Source organism: Hemiscyllium ocellatum, chromosome 39, assembly GCF_020745735.1.
Source record: "Hemiscyllium ocellatum isolate sHemOce1 chromosome 39, sHemOce1.pat.X.cur, whole genome shotgun sequence".
In the NCBI taxonomy this organism is placed as follows: Eukaryota; Metazoa; Chordata; class Chondrichthyes; order Orectolobiformes; family Hemiscylliidae; genus Hemiscyllium; species Hemiscyllium ocellatum.
In genome coordinates this window covers 1986753-2002868 of record NC_083439.1, presented here as the reverse complement: position 1 = coordinate 2002868, position 16116 = coordinate 1986753, and the positions used below count along the sequence as shown (strand labels likewise).

Genomic DNA, 16116 nt, shown 5'->3' with positions numbered 1-16116 from the left:
GTATCTTTGAATTACGTAGAGGGAGTTTGAGCCATTCAGTCAGAAGGGATATATGGTCTAATATCTGCCAACCATCAAAGTAAGCAAAAGAGTAAGCATCTGAGAATAATGCAATCTAGGAGTTTGTGGAGTTGGCATTCATTTGTTCAGCTAATTATACCACTAACTATAATGTCTCTTATATATAGTGATTGTAGAGGACTTCTTTTACTAATAGAATAGAATAGAATCCCTGCAGTGTGGGAACAGGCCATTTGGCCCAATAAGTCCACACTAACCCTCTGAAAAATAACCCACCCAGACCCATTCCCCTACCCTATGACTCTATATTTACCCCCGACTAATGCACCTAACCTACACTATGGGCAATTTAGCACAGCCAGTTCACCTAACCTGCACATCTTTGGATTGTAGGAGACAATCCATGCTGACATGGGGAGAATGTGTGAACTTCACTATAATTCATGTATTTCTGTTCAAGTTTGGGGGTTGATAACAACTGTCTCACAATTTTTTGAGAACAAGAAACAATTTCTGAAGTTGACAAATCATCCTACATATTGCATGGTAGCATGTGCGTTTCTTCTTGCTCACATTCAGTTTGAACTCTTTCTTATGCTTTTGGGAGGTCCTGGAAGACAGGATGTGTCTTCAGAGCTGTTTCATCACAAAGTTAATTAGTGATTTATATTTGTATTTCTAAGTTTTTTTTCTGCTGTGCCACAGACTTGCAACATTTCCTGTTGGCCAATGACTGAACCAAACAATGTTGTATATTTTTCCCATTATTTTTAAATTTCTTGAGGAAGTGCAGGTAATCTTTCTCAATCCCTTTAAACTCACTAATCAGGATGTAAAACTGAAGTCAAACCTTTTGGCATTTTAAGTGCAATTCCTACAGTGTCTTGAGAACAACAGATGGACACCATTTCACTGTAGCTTGAAGTGTGTGAATTTTCAGGATTATTCTAATTCATCACTTTAAATTCATTACTGTTCATAATTCAATTCATTTTAAAGAGCTCAAAATATTTCATACAGACACAGCCTAGGTTTGAACTAGCTACCTAATGAAAGAGCAGTGCTCTGAAAACTAGTACTTCCAAATAAACCTGTTGGACTATAACCTGGTGTTGTGTGATTTTTAACTTTGTCCACCCCAGTCCAACACTGATACCTCCACGTCATAGGTTTGAACTGTACTTCTCGGTATTTGTAGCTGCAGCCATGCTTATAGATCACCTCTATAAGTGTACTACTGAAATTTTAGAAACAGAATCTGCTCAATGCAAAATGATTCCCAGCACACAGCAATATTTTTCTAAATTGAGATTTTTGTCCCAACTCATTTGATCAATTTGGAAAGTGTCCAGTTCGTAAATCTGATTTGTTAAGGACCAATTAATTATGATCTACACTGAAAGAGTGTCTCATTTCAACATTTTTATTTGCATAAAGGTATTTAAATAATAGTTGCTCCACATTATGGCTTTATCATTTAACAATTTAGAAACCAAGAAATCTACAAAGGGAGAAAGTGAGAACTGCAGATGCTGGAGATCAGAGTCGAGAGTGTGGTGCTGGAGAAGCACAACATCCGAGGAGCAGGAGAATTGACATTTTGGGCATAAGCCCTTCATCAAGAATGAGGAAATCTACAAAGGAACAGTTAAAATTCCATTTTTAAAAAATTTAAATATTATGATCACGTTATAGTTTTGTAAACAATTGCCTTTATGTGTTTCTTTAAACTGGAGAAGCATATATATCAGGCTAAATATCTAATTAAATCTCTTGTGAAGATTTTTCATCCATCCATAATTCTGTCAAAAATTCTGACATTGGTAAATATTAAAGATTAATGGTGAGTCAGTCTGTGACAACATTATTTATGTTGTACAGACACCTGGAATTAAGGTATCTCAGAATATAGGCAAGGTACAGGGTATGTTACAATGCAAATTAAGTAATTTATTAAATTTTGATGATGGAGCAAAGGAACTTCGAGAAATAAAGAGTCACCAGAGAAATGACACTGAGTAAACTATTGAAGCTGTGGCCTTACTAATTCCCAGGTCCTGATGGACTATATCCTAGTGTCTTAAAAGAAGTCACTTGTGACACAATCAATAGGCGTTAGCTTTAATTTTCCAAAATTCCTTCAATTCAAGAAAGGTTCCATTAGATTTGAAACTAGTGAATGTAACTGCTTTATTCAAATAAAGGGGGAGACTGAAGCTACAGATCAGTTAGCATCTGTTTATTAGAAGCTATTAAACACTTTTTATATTTGAAACATTAAATATTATAGGCCAGAGTCAACTTGGGTTTTTTGAAAGGGAATTCATGTTTAACAACTTATTGGAGTTATTTGAAGAAGTAATATTTCCTTTTGATAAACAAATTCATGGATGTGCTGCATCTAGTTTCTAGAAGAAACTTGATAAGGTGCCACCTCATGTTGGCATGCCCAATAGATAGATTGGCTAGCTAACAAGAAACACTCGACGTAAATATTTGTTAGTTGGTGAGATGTGATAGGTAGGGTGTCACAGGGATTAGTTCTGAGACCTCACTGTTTTACAATTTATGTAAATTCCTTGCATGAAGGGATTGAGGATAAAGTTGTTAAGTGAGTGAGCAGAGATCTGGCAAATGGAGCCTAATGTGCAAAAATATGAGATTGTCTATTTTGGCAGGAAGAATAAAATGCTGAGTCATGTTTTAGAACAGTAATGTAGAGGAGTCTGGGTGTCGTAAAGTAAGAATTGCAAAACATAAGTATGCTAATATAGCCAGTAATTAGAAAACCCTATGGAATGTTTTTATTGAAAAGCGACTTGAATACAAAAGTAGGCAGGTTTTGCTTTTCAGCTATACAGGGCCTTGGCAGGGTCATGTGAAGTGTTGGTCACCGTATTGGCCTCCTTATTTAAGGAAGGATGTGAAAGTGTTGGAAGCAGATTGGAAATGCTTCACTCATCTTATACCTGATATGAGTGAGTTATCTTGTGAGGAAAGGTTGGACAGGCTATGCGTATGTTCACTGGCATTTAGAATGAGAGTCAATTTGTTGAAACATTTAAGAGCTGAGGAGTTTTAACGGAGTGGGTGTGGAAAGAATTTAGAACTAGGTATCACTGTTTTAAAAAAGAAATGCCTTAATTTTAGATAGAGATGAGATTTTTTTTGTACCAATGTTGAGAGTCTATGGAACTCTCTCTTCCTCAAAATGTTGTGAAAACAGAGCTATAGACTATTTTTAATGCAGAGATAGACAATTTTTTAATGAACAAAATGGTGAAAGACTATTGGAGATCGGCAGAAATATGGAGTAATCAAATCAAGCACTTATTATTGAATTATTGAATGGCGGAGCAGGCTCAAGGAGCTGAGTGGCATACTCCTGTGCTTATATTCTTCTACAGTCTGGTGGATACAGCTCCAACCTGGTGAACTGTTCCTTCACACAAGAATCCCCACTGAGTTATCAACTGAGTGTATATTTTCTGAAGTGTTAACATGGTCATAGCTTTGCTTGAATAAGGAAATCAAAACTACTCAGTTCTTGGATTTGGCCATACTGAATCATTCTCTACGCAAGTGTCCTACTATAAAACATCCTGACTGTTATATTTCAATATATTTGCAATAAAAGGCAATGTTCCATTTCACAGTTTAATCACTTGCTGTATCTGCACATCCTTTGTGATTTATGTGCCAGGACACCCAGATCCCTACTTGTGAATTTTTAATCACCCAAGTAATTTTGTGTTTTGTTTTGTGACCTAACAATCTCAATACTGAAATATAACAGAGGTGTTGCTTTAATGTTTTGAGTTCAGTACTACTCATGATGGTTTTGGAGCCTGAATACTGGAGTCCTCTTACTTATATTGGCATTTTTAAAAATAATGTTTTTGAATAAACAACTTGGGGAGTTTAGAGCAACAATTGTATAATCTACCCTAGGTCTTTTCCTAATTGCGTTCTTTACATAATTATTTAACATGAACATTATTTTAAAACTCAAACTGATTGAACTTGAGGTGTGATCACAACTTTCTATAATTTCCATGCCAATAACTGCCTTATGGTGAAAGCAAAAAATGTCTCAGCAGGAAAACTCTGAAGACTGATTACAGCTTAGCATGTAACAGATGTCCAAGTGCATTGGAATCACCAAAGCAAATTTTGATGCCTGCAAACTGTGCTGCTGCAGCTATTCCTTTTGCATTGCCTGCTAGAGGAAATGTCTTCTACCGCACTGAGAGGTAAATTTGACTGAAATGTGACAATTGTTTTGTTTCAGCTTTGAAGTTCCTCACATAGAATTATTGGTAATTCTCTTTTAGCACTGCACAAATTCTGCAAATGTGGGTTTTTCTGATTTTGACACTTTGCCTCAAGTATCTCTGACAGTCTTGATGGTGTGTAATCTTTAGAAGCACAGTTTGATGCAAAGGTTTAGTCAGTGACTGAAGGTCTGATTGATATTTGTGCATTTTTGTGTTCTGTGATGTAATCAAGAATGGGAATAATCCCTTAAAATGGAAATATGATCTGTGTTTTCATTTGTATATCTGGACAATAATGGCTGCACTTGCGTATGTACAGGAGTGCATTACTGCATGATACTCCATTGCAACACCACCTGAAGATTTATTTAATGCACATGCTGTTTGATGGATCTCCCCCTTGGTGTGACAGGTCACATGAATTTGTCATACGCAGATTCATGTGACCTGTTGATCCATGCCACCCCTTTCTATCTCTAATGGTGAGATTTTGACTTAAACAAAAGTAGAGCCAGTTTAAACTTGTACCTGTGATGTTTGCACAATTGGACTCATGACTGCATTGAATTTTCACACTGTAGATTAATGTCTTTGTTTATATCAGCAGCTAAATTCATTTAGATGCCCTAAAGATGTTGTAACACATCCTGTTCTTCGGTAAACCAACCGGATAATGATGTTGTGATATATGGTGCATAGTGGACAAAGGAGGAAAAACGTGGCAAGTGACTAGATTGCGAGAACAGGAAAGAGAATGGCACAAGATGAAGATTTGTAACTGTTCAGAAACTATCCTGCATGATATTGTTAGGGTATTTGGGTAAAGACTGGGGTATAAATTTTATAAATTATTCATTACACACAATCCAAATATTAGATGGAGTTCTTTGGAGGGAAGAAAAGCGGCCAACATTTACTATTCTGAGCAGGTAAGTAACTAAAAAAAATGTTTTGAATATCTACAATGAGGGAAGCTAATTCAGCAGTAGTCACACTTGGATCTTTCCCATGTAATCGACCCAATTATTCAATGGTTTGGTTTGCTCAGCTAATGGAAAAACCTGTTTCAAATCATCATTATGTTATAAGTAAGAATGTACATTTGGGTGAATTGTAATTCTTTATATCATTTGTCTATAGATTCTTAGTGTGAAATTTATAAAATTAATACTTGAATGTGAATTGATAATGTTGCATTATGGACTCCATGAACAACTCGCTGCTTTGAAGTGTTTAAAAATAAGATGATGTGTGTAACAGTCTATCCTGTAGCAGAGTAAGTAAGGTTTCTTTTTGTGTGTCAGTGGGGACATGGCACTGTGACTTTTAGCTCAGCACGCCAAGGGAATACGTGAAACAGCCTCTGAAAAATGCTGTCCGTTGTGTTGACCTTTACACGGGTTTGACCCGGGCTTGGATTCTCCATCTTTGTCTATCTGGCTTATGATAGTATCTGGCATACTATCCATGCCAGTGTTGGATTGGGATGGACAAAGTCAATAGTCACACAACACCAAGTTATAGTCCAACAGGTTTATTTGAAATCACAAGCTTTTGGAGCCCCTTATGATGTCACCTAGAAGGGGCACTCTCCCAAAGCTTGTGATTTCAAATAAACCCATTGGACTATAACTTAGTGTTGTGTGACTTCTGACCTCATCTGGCTTATGATTGATGGAGATCAAAAGGGACAATATATTACTTATAGTTTGAAAAATTAAGTTTTAATTAGAAAAGAAATACCTTTAGAAATAAACCTAAGTGACTTCAGTGTAGTTTGCAAATTATTTATGGGTCAGGTGTCACCTCTCCTGGCCTTAATAATTATAACATAGTTTTATTTCTTCGTAAATTTGCATTTGTGCTTCTACTTCAAACAGGAGAGGGAAACCAAAAAAAAGACTGCAAACTGCAGCAGTGTAGAAAAATGTCTCGTTGTGCATAAATCACAAAAATTAGCATACAGGTATTATTGATTATTAGGAAGGCAAATGGAATTTATTCCAAAGGGAATGGAGTATAAGGATAGTCATGCTACAACTGGGGCAGCATGGTGCATCAAGGGATGGCACAGTGGTTAGCACTGCTGCCTCACAACACTAGGGACCCTGGGTTTGATTCTATCCTCTGGAGACTGTCATTCTCCCTGTGTCTCCGTGGGTTTCCTCTGGGTGCTCAGGTTTCCTCCCAAAGTCCAAACCTGTGCAGGTCAGGTGAATTGGTCATGCTAAATTGCCTATAGTGTTAGGTGCATTAGTCAGAGGGAAACAGGTCTGTGTGGGTTATTCTTCAGAGGATTGGTGTGGACTTGTTGGGCCAAAGGGCCTGTTTCCACACTGGGGGGAATCTAATCCAAACTGCGTAGAATATTGTTGAGACCATCTGGCATACTTGTACAGATTAGGCCTCCTTACTTTAGGGTATACTTCTATTGGAAGCAAATAGATTCACTAGAATGATTTCTGGGATGAAAGCATGTTGGATTTATATTCAAAGCTGATCCAATAAATATTTTGATTTATATATGAGGGGACAGACAGGAAAGTGCAGTTAAGGCCACAGTCATAGCTGTTATCGCATTAGTAATTGACGGAACAGGTTCAATGGGCCATATGGTCTGCCGCTTTGACTTTTATAACCTTGAGTCTGACACTTTGCCCATTGTCCATAAGGATATTCAGTTTAAGTTTTCTGTTCTATTTTCAAGCCATCAACTTGGCAAATACTTTTAAAACTTGACTGGTCAACATGGTTATGTCTGTTTGTGTCACTGAAAGTCCAACTTGCCATTGCTGCACTTTTATCTCCTGATTTTCACTAGACTTACTTCATGTAAATCTGTGTTTGTATTCACCAATTTCCCAGCTGTAGGATATTTACCGAATTGGGGGAATTGAGTGTTGATTTCATATGTGTACTGGTAAAGAATTTGTGGCAGTATCTGTGTTAAAGTGTGTGATAAAAGTTGCCGTAGTCCTCTTGGACCATAACGCTACTGTCTCATTCGAGAGAGAGAGACAAACGGAGAGGGAGCTGGTGATGGTCGCTATGCCTGAAGGTCACCATGCCTCCTGTTACATGAGAGGTTGAGAAGAAGGAGAGTCTTCATGGTTACCTCAGATGGTGGAGGAATCAAACCAATGCTGTTGGCGCCACACTGCATCATGAACCGGCCATCCAGCCAACTCAGATAACTTAGTTACATATTAATACTTGAAAAAACCAAGAAAATACAAATTTTTAAAATACTAATTACTGTACACCAATAGGTTTGGAAGTTATGATTCTCAAAACTTACTGAATTTTATTTGGTATTCTGTACAGTATATGCTCAATACAAAATCTAGTTTCCTCCATGCTGACTCAGTATGCACATGCAGTGTTCATGTGTGCTAATGTACTATACATGCTGGCAGGCCCTAGACTACAAAACCTCTGGTCTGTTGTGATAAATGATTGTGACAGTGGCTGAAATTGAAAAGCAGATCAGTGGCTTATTTCTTTACCTGGAGAAATCATCCTTGTTTCATGCTGTTGATTACTATCCAGTTTCTTCCAACTGAAAGATGAAGCATTGGATAAGGAAAGGAATGGGCATTATGATGATATATCTTCAGGTTGAATGGCTTCCAGGCATTCACTCTTTTACGTTTTCTGTTCCGTTTTCAAGCCATCGACTTGGCAAATACTTTTAAAACTTGACTGGTCAACATGGTTATGTCTGTTTGTGTCACTGAAAGTCCAACTTGCCATTGCTGCACTTTTATCTCCTGATTTTCACTAGACTTACTTCATGTAAATCTGTGTTTGTATTCACCAATTTCCCAGCTGTAGGATATTTACCGAACTGGGGGATTGAGTGTTGATTTCATACCCAAAGGAGGTAAGAAGTTGCTATCAAGAGCAAATGAAGGGTCCTAAATATTTGGCCTGAAGGTCTGCTGCCAGATCTATCGTAAAGCATCTCATAAGTTTATCATGAATAAGTATAAAGCAAATAACTGCAGATTCTGGAGATCTGAGAGAAAACAGAAAATACTGAAGAATTTTCATGTCATGTCTGATTCTTTTGGCAATTAGCTAAATCTCTGTACTCTGGTTACAAAACCCTCCTGCTAGTAGAAACAATTTCTCCTTGTTTATGCTATCAAAATTGTTCCAACACATCCAAGTTTCCAGTATAAGTTATGAATTAAGTGCTCATCACACTTCATCCTTGATTAAAAATCACACAACACTAGGTTATGTGATTTTTAACTTTGTACACCGGCATCTCCAAATCGTAATCGTTGATGGCAGCCAAATGTGACTTCTAACAGCAAATGTTTGGTCTCACGTCCAGCTACCCTCAACACAAGTCCCATGAATGGTATCCCACCTTGATCCTGTGTATATAAGTGGCAGACCATTGCTGAACTATGTTATTTGCAGATCCTATTCAGCAGGAGTGTAAACTGAGTAAACTATTAAGCAGCATTTTGTGTATGTAGTTTCTGTATTTTAATTCATTCAAATGTTTGAAGTATAGATAATTGTCAAAGTATTACTATTTAGTCAACTGCTAAAATGTCCAGTGTTGACAGAGAAGGCATTGTGATGAAAAATATGTAAATATTCCTTTAGTTCATAACAGCTAGAGCAGGCCTGTGGCGCTTGTCTTAACATAAAGAGAGTATCCCAGTTTGCTCTAGCTTACGAACAGGCTGTGTTGTTTCCTTGATGTGTTGTCTCATGTTACTGTCTGTCATCTTTCCATTTGGAAGTGTCTTTGTTCTGGATTTCCATTGCTGAAGAGCCTTTAGTAGAGCTTGAACACATTCAGTACAGAACACTGTGTATGAAGGATAAGTAGACTTTTATGGGAGAGCATAATGTACTGCTAGTTTTTAATTTTTTTCGCAATATTGTGCAGTTTAATTAATTGCATAAGACTCGATGCTAGAGTGACAATTGTTTACAATATATATTAATGATTCAGTTAAGAGCAGTGCTGCCAAGTTTGTGGATGACACAAAAAGGTGGGAAGGCAAGTGGTGAGAATAACAGTCTCCAGATGGATATTGGCTGGCAAGCAAAAACTTGGCAGATGCAATATGATACAAGAAACTGTGAGATTATACCCTTTGCAAGAAGAATAGAGGAGCTAAATATTATTTAAATGGGGAAAGAATGCAGAAAGCTATAGCACAGAAGGATTTGGGGTCCTTGAGAATGCATCCCAAAAAGCAAGTGTACCAATTCAACAGGTATTGGGAAAGGCAAATGGACTGTCAGCTTTTAGTTCAAAGAGAAAGAAATATTGAAAAATGGGAAAGTCAAACAGTTTTGGACCCCTTATTTAAGGAATGCTGTCCTGGCACTGGAGGCAGACCAGTTCAGGTTCACAATGTTGATTGTGGGTGTGAATGGATTTTTTTATAAGGAGAGGTTGAGTGGATTGGACTTGTACTCATTGGAGTTTAGAAGAATGAGAGGAAATCTAATTAATATATAAAATTACTAGAGTTGACAGGGTAAATGTTGGGAGGTTGTTTCCTCTTGTGGGAGAGTCTAGGACCAAGGGCATAATTTCAGACTAGAAGATTGTCCATTTAAGATGGAGATGAGGAGCAATTCTTTGAGGGCAAGAAATCTGTGAAATTGCTTCCCACAGAGGGCTGTGGAGGCTGATCGTCAATGATATTCATGACTGAGATAAACATTTTTAATCAGCAAGGGAAAGGCAGAGAGATGACGTTGAATATTCTCATCAGGTCAACCATGATCTCATTGAATGGAAGAGCAAACTTGTTGGGCCAAATAGCTTACTTCTGCTGCTACATCTTATGGCCTATAATACTTCTGTGAAATGTGTTGAAACTATTTACATTTTAAAAGTGTACGTATATTGTCTTTATACTAACGAGTGTACTTGATGGCAAAACACTTCATATCATTTAATGAAAAAATTCGGTCAAGATTATATTCAATGTCACAAATTTACCTTACGACAAAGTTTAATTTTAGTGATTTGCAAAAGCAGAATTCAAAATATTCCATTAATTAGTGGAAAATCATGAAGAACAGCAAACATCATATTGTTTCAGTGGAATGACGGCTTGATCCTTTTTTATTTAAGTTTCCAATGTAATATTAGGTTCAGGACTTTGAAAGACGAAATAAATCTTGAGTTCAGATGAGCCACCTTGTGTTAACAGATTGTTATGAGATGAGGCTGGCATAACTGGCCATCTGTTGTGGGTGGATGGATGGGCAGACAGAGCTACGTATTTGGCAGACTGCAAGTACAGAGGAGATCAGTCAAGGGTCTTGGAGCAAGATTGAGTTTTACACCACTTGATTATCCTTGGATAAGTCGTGAAACACATCTGGTTTCTTATGCCTCTCCCTTAGATTTGACACAAGTTGTTTTAGCATTTGGAAGACCAAATTTAAATGTACATAAAACAACTGACAGCATTATTTGTCCCCTCCTTAGTGTCAAGGTTAATTTATATATAAACACTTGATCATTCTCAAATTTAATTTAAAGGATATTTCAGCAATAGTAATATTTTGTGATGAAATCTTGAGTTTAACATAAACAAATGAAAAGGGCATGGATGTCAGCTCACCCAACCAACTTCCTCCACAGACTCTACACAAACGGCAATTCTACCGACTCCATCCAAGCTGATGTACAATGGACTAACATTGTTCTTTTTTCTTCTAAAATATCATACCAAATGTCATGATCTTATTTTAAAAAAGACATTTAACACTAGATTATTGTCCAACAGGTTTATTTGGAAGTACAAGCTAGAGCTTCCAGACAAACCTATTGGACTATGACCTGGTGTTTTGTGATTTTTTAACTTTTGTGCACTACTAGCACCTCCATATAATGATCGTTTTTGATAATCTTCAATTTTTAAGCTTTGTTGTCTAGTCTTTTCTCTTCCTAATTCAGCCATAGTACTATGCATTTCGCTTTTTATTTAATTCACTCATGGGCATCTCTGGCCATTCATCAATGCCCTTGAGAAGGTGGGGCGATCTACCTTCTTGGTCTGGAGTCACAATGTAAGCCAGACCAGGTAAGGATGGCAGGTTTTCTTTCCTAAAAGACGTTAGTGAGCCATATGGGTTTTTCCAAAAGTTGATAATGGTTTTGTCATCAGTAAATGCTTAATTCCAGGGTTTTTTAAAAATTGAATTTGATAATCCCACAACAGTGGTTTTCAAACCCAAGTGCCCAGAACATCGATTAGTAGTCTAGTGGTCACCTTCCCATAAATCTAAGTAGAATAGAAAATTAAGTCGATATATCGTACTATCACTGTGAATCTTTAATCATCATTTCTAATTATATTTGACATTTACATTGATTATATGTCTAAACAATCTGAAACAAAGGGTAGCACTGTTATGGAGAGCCAGTTTTATTCTGTGGGCCTGTCATCTAAAATCACATGGATGGGAAATAAAGCAGGTATTCACTCTGAGGACATCTCAAGGCTATCAATGATACCACGCAAGTGATACTTTGAGTAGGTTGGCTATGACACTGAACTAGGACCCGTGGACACAGCCTTAGAATTAGTGGGGGTCAATTCAGAACAGAAATGCGGAGACATTTCTTCAGCCAGAGAGTGGTGGGCCTGTGGAATGCATTGCCGCAGAGTGCAGTGGAGGCTAGGACGCTAAATGTCTTCAAGGCAGAGATTGACAAATTCTTAATGTCCCAAGGAATTAAGGGCTACGGGGAGAATGCGGGTAAGTGGAGTTGAAATACCCATCAGCCATGATTGAATGGCGGAGTGGACTCGATGGGCCGAATGGCCTTACTTCCACTCCTATGTCTTATGGACATTCTTGTAGGACATTTTTAGTAAGGATTAGACTCCTATCAGATCTTTGTATTTTACCTGTTTGTAAACCAATCTGTTTTAAAAACTTGTACATTTTTCAACATTAAATTCTTGGATTTCAGCTTGTGAAATCTAACTTGTCTTCTTTTGTTGTGTCAACATCAAATTGAGATACACAGTTAATGTCAAAAAAATTGAGAACTGCGGATGCTGGAAATTGGAAACAAATACAGAAAAAGCAGCAAAAACTCAACAGGTCTAACAGCATCTGTAGAACGAAATCAGAGTTATTGTTTCAGTTTCAGTGACCCTTCTCTAGAACTGAACCCTGAAATTCTAACTCTGATTTCTCTCCATACGTGCTGCCAGACCTGCTGAGTTAGACACAATTAATCTCTGTGTTCTGCCTGAGTCTCAGAAATCCATCTATCCTGTGTGCCACCTTGACATTGCAATAGCTGTTCTAACAGATTCTGTAAACCAGATGGCAATTGAATATTAGTAGCACTCTAAAAATTGAATAAAACTGGTGTAATGGTAATGTCTCTGGGCTAGTATTCCACCGGCTCAGACTAATGCTTTGGGGACACAGGTTCAAGACCCACCACAATGGTTGGTGGAATTTAAATGTAACCAATAATTCTAGAATTGAAAGCTAGTCATAGTAATGGTGGTCATGGAATTATCACCAATTGTCATTGAAAACCCATCCAGTTCACTTTTGTAGTTTAGGGAAGGAAATCTGCTGTCCTTACCTGGTCTGACTTGCATGTGACTGCAGACCCAAATCAATGTGGTTAACTCTTAACTGTTTTCTGAAATGCCTGGCAAAACTCTTGGTTGAAGGAAAATTAGGGATAGACAACAAAAGTCTGTCAATGATGCCCATATCCCATGGAAAGAATAAATAAATTGAAAAGGCTCAATTTATTTTGGATCCTATAAAATCATCTAGCAGTTGCATCAGTTTAGGTTGAATAAAACCCAGACCATCTGCTAACAAGTCATCTGGTAGCTCTGCTAGGCAGTTTCCTTTGCTGGTACAATAATGGCAAAATAAATCTGGTAGTTCCATTAGCATCTGTTAAAATAAATCAAAAACGCTGAAACACTTGCATAGAAATGTAATTTGACACTTTTTGTTAATTAAATCCAATATGATGTTTGGCTTGAATATGTCAACTGAGCCAATGTCAAACCAACTAATAATTATTCAGTCAATGAGCAGAAGTGAGAGGAACTGATCAGGGGGCCATCAATGCTTCTGTCCCTCAGTGCATCATTCTGTTCAGTCTCTAAGAACCATGATTTGATAAGCTGTTTAGGTGGCCATTGCTTTGTAGACACAGGGTTAGTACTTAGGAAATTCCCACTTTTAAGCAAAGTATTTTGCACTTCAAAATTGCTCATTCCCACAACATTACTAGCACATCATTAATTACAGAAGAAACAATGTTTTCTCTGCACTTTCTCTGTAGCTGTAATGCTGTACTCTGCATTCAGCAGAACTATGAGGAGCTTGTACAGTTCAACATAGGAAATAAGGAGGTTTAGGAAGTCGTGTCGGGCTTAAAAACCGACAAATCCCTGGCCAGGTTGAATTACGTCCCAGACTGCTGTGGGAGGAAAGGCAAGAAATTGCAGGGGCTCTGACACAAATTTTTAATTCCTCTCTGGCCACTTGCGATGTGCTAGAGGACTGGAAGATGCATAATGTTGTTCCATTTATTCAGAGGGGTGGTAGAGATGGGCCAGAAAATTATAAACCAGTGAGCCTCACGTCAGTGGGAGGGAAACTATTGGAGATAATTCTGAAGGAGCAAATTAATACCCATTTGGAAAGGCATGGGTTAATTAGGGATAGTCAGCAAGGCCTTGTCAAAGGGATGTCATGCCAATCAAATTTGTTAGAAGTTTTTGAAAATGTGTTCATATATGTGGATGAAGAAAATTTAGCTGATGTAGTTTATATGGATTTTGGCAAAGCTTTTAACAAGGTTTCACATGAGAGACTGATTGAGAAGGTTAAAGGACATGGAATTGAGGGAAAGTTAGTGAGATGGATTGAAAACTGACTTAATAATAGGACACAAAGGGTAGTGGTAGAAGGCTGTTTGGAGTGACTGGAGGCCAACGTCCAGCGATATACCACAAGGATCAGTACTGAGACCCTTATTGTTTGTTACATGCATAAATGATATTGATAAAAATGTGGGGAAGAATGTTAAACAAATTTGCAGGCGACACCAAGATTGGTAGAGTGGTTAATAGTAAAGAAGATGGTTGTAGATTACAGGAAAGATATATGTGGGTTGGTCAGAGGGGCACAGTGGTATTAGATGATATTTAACCCTGATAAGTGTGAGGTGATGCACTTTAGAAGAAGCAACAAAATGAGAGTGTATATACTTAATGGCAGGACACTGGTGAGCTTAGAGGAACAGAGGGATCTTGAGATAATTATTCATGGATCCCCAAAGATGTAAGAGCATGTGAATAGGATAGTCAAGAAAGCTTATGGGACACTTGCTTTCATCAGTCATGGCATTTTGATTTGTTATTATCACAAACCTAGGTACAATGGAAAGTTTTGTATGCAGTGCAGGGAGCTCATAACATAGAAAGTTGGTAGGGTGATTGAACAAAGCGAGGAATACAAAGTTATGCTTGTGAAGAAGGTGCATAAAAAGCAAGATCAACATTAGATTTGAAATTTGAGAGTTCCAATCAGAAGTCTAATAACTGCAGGGAAGAAGTTGTTCTTGAACCGGTTGGTGCATATGTTTAAGCTTTTGTACCTTCTGCTTGACAGAAGAGATTTTAAGAGATTATACCCTGGGGGGCAGGGCTCTATGATGATGTTGGCTGCCTTTGCAAGGCATTGAGAAGTATAGATGGAGCCAATAGATGGAAGATTGTCTTTCGTGACGGACTAGGCTGTGTTCCCAATTCTCTGTAGTTTCTTATGATCCTGGGCAGAGCAGTTGCAGTACTAAGCTGTGATGCAACCAGATCGAATGCTTTCTAAGGTGTATCTTCAAAGTTGGTGAGAGTCCTTATGGACATGCCGAATTTCCTTAGCCTCCTGGGGAATAAGAGGCATTGTTGTGCCATCTTGACCATCGCAGCAATGTAGGTGGTCCAGGACAGATTGTTGGTGATAGCCACTCCCTAGGAACTTGATGCTCTTGACCATCTCCACCTCAGCTCCATTGATATAGATAGGGGTATGCCGCCCTCCTTGCTTCCTAAGTCAATGATCAGCTCTTTAGTTTTGCTGACGTTGAGAGAGACAGATCTTTACCCAATTCCACCAAGCACTCTGTCTCTTTCCTGTACTCTGTCTTGTCACTGTTTAATCCAGCCTACAGTGACAGTGTCGTCAGCGAACCTGTAGGTGATATTGAAATGATATTTGGCCACACAGTCATGAGTGTACAGGAAATACAGTCGGGGGCTGAGTCCGTATTTTGTGGGGCGACAGTGTTGAGAATAGTCATGGAGGAGGTACTGTTGCCTATCTTCACTGATTGTGGTCTGTGGGTCAGGTTGAGCATCCAGTTGCAGTGACCTAGGTCTCGGAATTTGGAGATTAGTTTTGGGTTGGGATTGTATGTTGAAGATAGAACTGTAGTGAATAAGTAGGTATTGAGATTTGGAGAAGATTTGGTATACTTAGGTATTCGTTGGAGTGCTATGTGCAGTTCTGGTCACCACCACTGGAAGGATATCATAGCGCTAGAGAGGCTACAGGCGAAGTTTGCCAGGATGTTTCCTGGGAAAGAAAGATTGAGTTATAAGGAGAGACTAGATAGACTTGGTTTGTTTTCTTCAGAGGAGTGAAGACTGGGGAGGGGATAAGGGGACATGATTGAGATTTATAAGATTATGAGGGGTATGGACATGGTGAAAAGCGAGCAGCTGTTCCACTTGGTTGAAGCGTCAATCATGGGAGGGCATAGTTTTAG

General features: G+C 38.2%; 1 protein-coding gene across 3 annotated transcripts in view; it reads left to right on the top strand.

Moving 5' to 3' along the window:
- The window catches only part of dennd4a (DENN/MADD domain containing 4A), a 154029-nt gene that overhangs the window by 12838 nt on the left and 125075 nt on the right, over window positions 1-16116 (top strand). The window contains exon 1 of one of the 3 annotated variants that reach the window (XM_060853249.1): window positions 5191-5227. The exons of the other annotated variants lie outside the window; for them this stretch is intronic. The gene's annotated coding sequence lies outside the window, so the exon portion shown is untranslated. Of the gene's footprint in view, window positions 1-5190; window positions 5228-16116 lie in introns of those variants that run through there. 3 annotated transcript variants of the gene reach the window in all.